Here is a 7240-nt window from a genome sequence, read left to right as displayed (position 1 = left end):
CCTGAGCAAAGAGGAGCAAAGAGGAGCTGACAGCTACAAACTACAGATTAAATAGGCTGCTACCACAGCAGTGTCTTTTGAGCCAGAGTGACAAGAAAAAGCAACATTGTCTTGGAACCCATGTCACTGAGTAGAAAACTTATCATATCTTGGCTGGAGTATGTTGTGAAGCCCCACAAATATTGCCAGAGGCCTGAGGCCTTTGGCAAAGAGCCATCTCCAAATGGTTCAGTGTTGACTTAGCAAATCCACTCAGTAGAGCCAGGAGTTGGTGGTAGGAGCAGCTGGGCAGCTCCAAGGCCTTTTTTGGGGGTTGGGGTGGGTACTGAGTCCTTAGCAGGAGATGTCACCACAAGGATCAGGAACTGGAGGTTGACAGGAGCCAGATGGTGGGCAGCAGATGGCAGATGAAGGGTTATTGATTTTGGATTTTAAGTGAAGCCAGTTAAGTCTTGGGGACATAGAGGTAATAACACACTGGACTGAAAGGCAGACAATCTGGCAGTCTCTTTTGAAGTTAGTAATAATAGCCAGGTGCCTGGGACCTGCCACTCACCTGTGGCTTCCACAGTTCATCCCCTGCATGGCTCTACTTTTTCTTTGCACATGTAAATCTCCAGAGACATACTCACCTACCCCATGGTCTTTCTCAGGAATCTTCTTTGACTTTTCTATAGCATTTGGAAGTGTTGGCTCTTCTTACTTCTGGAAACTTTCCTATTTGGTGTTGGACTCACTGTCTTATACAAACTCTCTGCCCCACTTGTGTCCTTCCTTTTATCCTCCCTTCCATTCTCACCTCCGAGACACTCTTTCAAAATTCTCTATTCAGGCAGCTGGTATCATGGGCATCCAGGCTACTTGTCTCTTGCCTTTAGTCCTGCACCTACCTTTTTTCTAATAAGACTCTTCCTCCTTTTATACTCACTAATTTAGCATATTGGCAGCTCAGGATTGTGCCTCCTGTTGAGTCTTACTGACTCTGGTCTCTCCCCTCCAACATGAGCTCTGAACATGTGGATAATATGTATTGTAGTGTTCCTGCCTTATACAACTCCATGCTTCCCACAGCACTTGGCACAATGCCTTTTGAAATATAGATACTCAACAAATGTTTGTGTAATAAATCAGTAAAAAGAAGTGTGCTGGCTGGGCACTTCTGAAGTATGAGTGGCAACCCAGATAGGGAAAGATTGCAATTGCAATTTATAAATGCTCTTCTGTTGAAAATGAACAAGAAGATTAAGCTATAAATATTCTTTCTGAGTAATTAAACAGACCAAAAGGTAATAATAGTTAGAATAAAATGCAATCATTTTTTAATAGCTTCTGAAAATTAAACAGGCTTTATGGCAGTAAATCTTAAAGCATTTCCATTACCCATATTAGGGAACCATAATTCCTGGAGATTCAGAAATGTCCCAGTCCTTTGAATTGCTTTGAAATTATTACTATAGAGCTTGAACGTTTCATCACTGGTATAAAGAACCAAACAGAATCATTTAAATATTAGATGTCTTCAGGTCTGGCATTTGATTTCACCCTACTTACTAAGCTTGTGAGTTATCCTGTTAGTGTTTGATGAATACTGACAGAAGACACAAGACTCCTGGATCAGAGGCAAAGGACTTTATTACTCACAGCACAGCAAGTAGTGTGATTTGCATTGGTTGTCTTGTCCTCCAAGTCCCAGGAAGATGAAGGCCCCAGTGGATGTCCACACATGTAGTGAGTTGTGTCACAGCAAAGGAACATTGAGTTTGGGAAGCCCTCCAAAGAGCCTGCTCTTTGAGCTGCAAGGAGGCCTTATCCCTCCTTAAAACTGCTGCAAATACAACCCAGAGAGATGGTTCAAGAAAACAGGGCTTTGTATTCTAGACATACCCAGCAAGAACCTGCAGGGGACACTTAGGTCACACAACAGATTACCTCTCCCAATCTATGTCAGATAAGATTTATATTTAAAGTAACAAGGACACCAGTCTTAGCTTTCAGAATTTAGAACATTGGCTATTAGGACCCTTGATAAATGTCCTTGAAGAAAAAAGTAAGTGAGTGGAAAAAATATTTGTTAGTTAAACATACAAATACAAAAGGAGACTTAGATTATCACTTGATGTTTTCCTACAACACAGTATAGTAAGCCAAATAAAATTTTCCTACTTTAGCATAAGAATTGAGACTTTTGGAAAAAAAAAAACTTTTCCTTGCTATGTATTATTCTTAAAAGCCCATGGCTATTTTACTGCAACAGAATCTGACATTATACTGATTGTTGTCATAAAATTTGACCTCTTTACTAAGTCATGCAAATTTTGCTAGTTTCAAACTTCCTTAAAAAACATACAGTTGAGTTTGGCCACAGGCCCTGTCATCTATTCTAGTACATTTGAGCATAAAGAGACATAGTATAGCATATTAGCAGCTCATGAAATCCCTAAGAAGACCTGACAAGCAGTTAGGGGTGCCACATCGTCAAAAGATATATAAGAAGGAACAACTCAGCCAGGAGAAATGCCCAATTTCATAACAGGCTGTTGAGCAGATACAACACAGTGGCCATAGCCCATGGTGTGGCAGCTGTGTTGCTTGGACTAGACTCTAGATCCTCTGCCACAGGTGTCCTAGGAAACAACATGCTTGTACCACCAGGTGGTACAGATTCTCTGTCAGAGAATCTTCTTTCTGTGACTCCTTCTACATTCTCTCTTTTGTTTCTAGTTTGTACACTGTGCAACCTGATGGTAGAAGCTTGATCTCATATAGAACTTTGCTACAAAGAACTTAGAGAAATGAAATTTTAGCTTTATGGTACTGCAGGAAGACAGAATGGAAGGGTGATTGGCATAAGCAAGCCAGCCTTCAGCCTTCTCCATCAACAGGTAGTATATGTGAATACTAAATCACAAGCAGTTATTAATGGTGGGTAAAGAAAAGACTGCAGTAACATATGCACATGTTCATTGAGTGTGTATAGATCAGTGCCACCCATAGGAAGCACAGTGTGAGCTACAAATGTGAGTCATATGTGATTTTACATTTTATAGTCCCCACATTAAAAAGGCAAATAAGCAACTGAGATTAATTTACTATAATTTAACCCAATATATCCAGAATATTATCATTTTTATCATAGAATCTCAACATAAGATTAAAAAATATTTTGAATTTTCCGGCACGTGCGCTGCTCCTCCACTCTATGCCAGGTCCTCCTGCTCCTCTGTCCACTCACCACCTGGCTGATGTGCACCTGGCACTGCCAAGACCCAGCCCATCCCCCACCAGGTAAAGTCCTAGCTGGAAGACAGGGAAAATAAGAAGTATAATGTTTTTAAGACTGTGGAGTTCAAGAGCCACAGGGTCTTGGGAGGAAGCTCTTTATCCAGGTTCAGGTTAATGAGACTTCCCGCACCTTTGAGTGTTTGAAAGTATCATACATGAAAACGGCCATAGCCTCATCCATACACCCTTCTTTGTTTTGTTTTGTTTTATCCTTACAGATATAAATGAAGAGTTCTGGAGGCCTTCAGAAAAGGATCAAGGAGCCCCAGGGTGGTGCAGCAGAACTTCATTGAAAAGTGACACTCGAATTAATCTTCAAAATGTTAGAATTTTGAAATGAGTTTGAAAATGGAAAAGAATATGGCAAGTGTCAAGGTTGGTTGTTTTTAAAGGTCTCAGAAGTCTTCACAGACTGGTTGCCCTTGCTGGGTTTGCCCAGGTTGGAACCTGACCCTCAGGAACCTAATTCTGTAAACACAGTGAGTTCTTCTTTTCATAGAGATGAATGCATAGTAGCCAACATCGCAACATTAATACATAAAATCAAAGCAACATTTTAAAAAAAATTAACATTTTTATTTTGAGATAATTATAGATTGACATGTAGTTGTGAGAAATAAGACAGAGAGATCCCATGCACCTTTTCCCCAGTTTCCCCCAATGATAATATCTTGCAAAACCAAGGTATCACTACCAGAATATTAACATTGATATCGTCAAGATATAGAGCATTTTCATCACCAAAGGATCCCTCATGCTGCCTCTTATAGCCACATCTACCTACCCCCCTGCTACCACCTCTTTTTTTTTTAAATGCTTGACATCCACTAAACTGCTCTCTATTTTATAATTTTGCCCTTTCAATTATATTATATAAATAGAACTATACAGTATTATAAACTTCCGGGGCTGGATTTTTTCACTCTGGAATTTCATGCAAGTTGTTGCATGTATCATAGTTTTGATCCTTTTTATTGATGTATTTCTCTTGTATGAATGTCACACTGTTATACCTACTGAAGGACATCTGGTTGTTTACCATATTTTGGCTACTGCAAATAAAGGTACAACAGACATTTATGTACAGGATTTTTATTTACTTTTTTTTTTCAAGGAGAGGTCCATTCTAGGACCCACTCCTTTATCTTACCCACTACAATGCAAAAAAGCTTTATGTGCAGGCTTTAGTGTAAACTTAAATTTCCATTTCTCTGGGATAAATACCTAAGTGTGCAGTTGCTGGGCTCTTATGGTTGTGGTATGCTTAGATTTTAAAGAAACTGCCAAACTGTGGTCTAGAATGGCTGTACCATTTTACATTTCCACCAGCAATGTATGAGCAATCCAGCTTCTCTACATCCTCATCAGCATTTGGTGTTGTCACTATTATTTATTTTAGCCATTCTGTATGGTGTGTAGTGATATCTCATTGCAGTTTTAATTTGCATTTCCCTAATGGCTAATGATATTGAACACATTTTTATGTGATTATTTGCCATCTGTATATTGTCTTCAGTGAAATGTCTCTCCATGTCTTTGAACCATTTTCTGTATCGATTGTTTGTCTGTTTTTTACTGTTGAGTTTTGATAGTTCTTTATATGTTCTAGATACCAGTCCTTTGATGGATACACAATTCGCAAATATTTTCTCCTCATCTGTAGTAGCTTGTCTTTTTATTCTTCTGATAGATCAAAATTTTTATTTTGATGAAGTCCAATTTAGTAATTTTTCTTTTTATGGATCATGCTTTCGGTGTCTAAGAAGTCTTTTTACCATTAGATTGCAAGATAGTTTTGTAGGTTTTTTTCTCCAAAAGCTTTACTATCTTAGGTTTTATATTTGAATTGGTGATCCATTTTGAGCTAATTCTTGTATAAATATAGTGTGAGGTTAGGTAAATGTCCATTTTCTTTTGCCTATTGATGTCCAGTTGCTTCAGCACCATCTTTTGAAAAACATATCTTTACTCCATTGAGTTGCTTTTGAACTTTTACCAAAAAGTTGTTCTTATTTGTGTGGGTCTACTTCTGGGATCCTCATTTCATCAATTTATATGTCTATTGCTCTGCCAACAGGATGGACAGAGGAAACATCCTTGCCTTGATCCTGATGTCAGGTAGAAAGCTTTCAGTCTTTTAGTATAATGCTAGCTATAGGTTTTTTGTAAGCACTTTTCCTCCTAAATTTTTATTTAAATGCTAGTTAATTAGCATACAGTGCAATAATGGTTTCAGGAGTAGAATTCAATGATTCATCACTTACATATAACACCCAGTGCTCGTCATAACAAGTGCCCTCCTTAATCCCCATCACCCATTTAGTCTATCCCTCACTCACCTCCTTCCATCAACCCTGTTTGTTCTCTACCTTTAAGAGTCTCTTATGGTTGCTTCCCCCTCTCTCTTTTTTCCTCTTTCCCATATGTTCATCTGTTTTGTTTCTTTTTTTTTTTAAAGATGTTCTTTTTTTAAATTTTTATTTATTTATGATAGTCACAGAGAGAGAGAGAGAGGCGCAGAGACACAGGCAGAGGGAGAAGCAGGCTCCATGCACCAGGAGCCTGATGTGGGATTCGATCCCGGGTCTCCAGGATCGCGCCCTGGGCCAAAGGCAGGCACCAAACCGCTGCGCCACCCAGGGATCCCTGTTTTGTTTCTTAAATTCCACATATGAGAGAAGTATGGTACTTGTCTTTCTCTGCCTGACTTATTTCATTTAGCATAATACACTCTAGCTTCATCCATATCATTACAAATGGGAAAATTTCATTCTTTTTGATGGCTGAGTGATATTCCATTATATATATATGTGTGTATGTATATATACATATATATATATGTGTGTGTATATATATATATATATAATTGTTTTGTTCTAGACTTACAGATATAAATGAAGAGTGCTGGAGGCCTTCAGAAAAGGATCAAGGAACGTGCAGCAGAAATTCATTGAGAAGTGGCACTTGAATTCATTTTTGAATGTTAATGTTAGAATTTACAGAGTTTGAAAATGGAAAACAATATGGCAAGTGTCAAGGTTGTGTATATATATATATATATATATATATATATATATATGCCATATCTTCTTTATTCATTCATTGCTTGGTGGACATTTGGGCTCTTTCTATAGTTTGGCTATTGTAAATAATGCTACTATAAACGTCAGGGTGCATGTATCCATTTGAGTCTGTATTTTTGTATCTTTTGGGTAAATGCCTATTAGTGCAATTGCTGGATCATAGGGCAGCTCTATTTTTAATTTTGAACTCCATACTGTTTCCATAGTGGCTGTACCTGTTTGCATTCCCACCAACAGTGCACAAGGATTTGTTTTCCTTCACTTCCTTGCCAACACCTATGAATTCTTCTATTGTTGATTTCAACCATTCTGACAGGTGTGAGATAATATTTCAGTGATTTGTATTTCCCAATGATGAGTGATGTTGAGCATCTTTCATGTATCTGTTAGCCATCTGTATGTCCTCTTTGGAAAAGTGTCTATTCATGTCTTCTGCCCATTTCTTAACTGAAATGGGGGTTTGTTTTTTGGGGGTGTTGATTTTGATAAATTCTTTATAGATGTTGGATACTTTCTCTATTAGACATGTCTTTGCAAATATTTTCTATCACTCCATAGGCTGCCTTTTACTTTCATTGATTGTTTCTTTTGCTGTGCAGAAGATTTTTATATTGATTAAGTCCCAATAGTTTATTTTTGCTTTTGTTTCCCTTGCCTCTGGTGACATACCTAGTAAGAAGTTGCTATGACCAGTGTCAAAAAGGTTACTGCCTGTGTTCTCCTCCAGGGAGTACTTTGATGGTTTCCTTGCTTATATTTAGATCTTTCATCCATTTTAAATTTATTTTCATGTATGGTGTAAGAATGTGGTCCAATTTCATTCTTTTGCATGTGGCTGTCCAGTTTTCCTAAAACCATTTGTTGAAGAGACTGTC

Source organism: Canis aureus, chromosome 28, assembly GCF_053574225.1.
Source record: "Canis aureus isolate CA01 chromosome 28, VMU_Caureus_v.1.0, whole genome shotgun sequence".
Taxonomy (NCBI): Eukaryota; Metazoa; Chordata; class Mammalia; order Carnivora; family Canidae; genus Canis; species Canis aureus.
Note: the sequence above shows the minus strand (reverse complement) of the source record.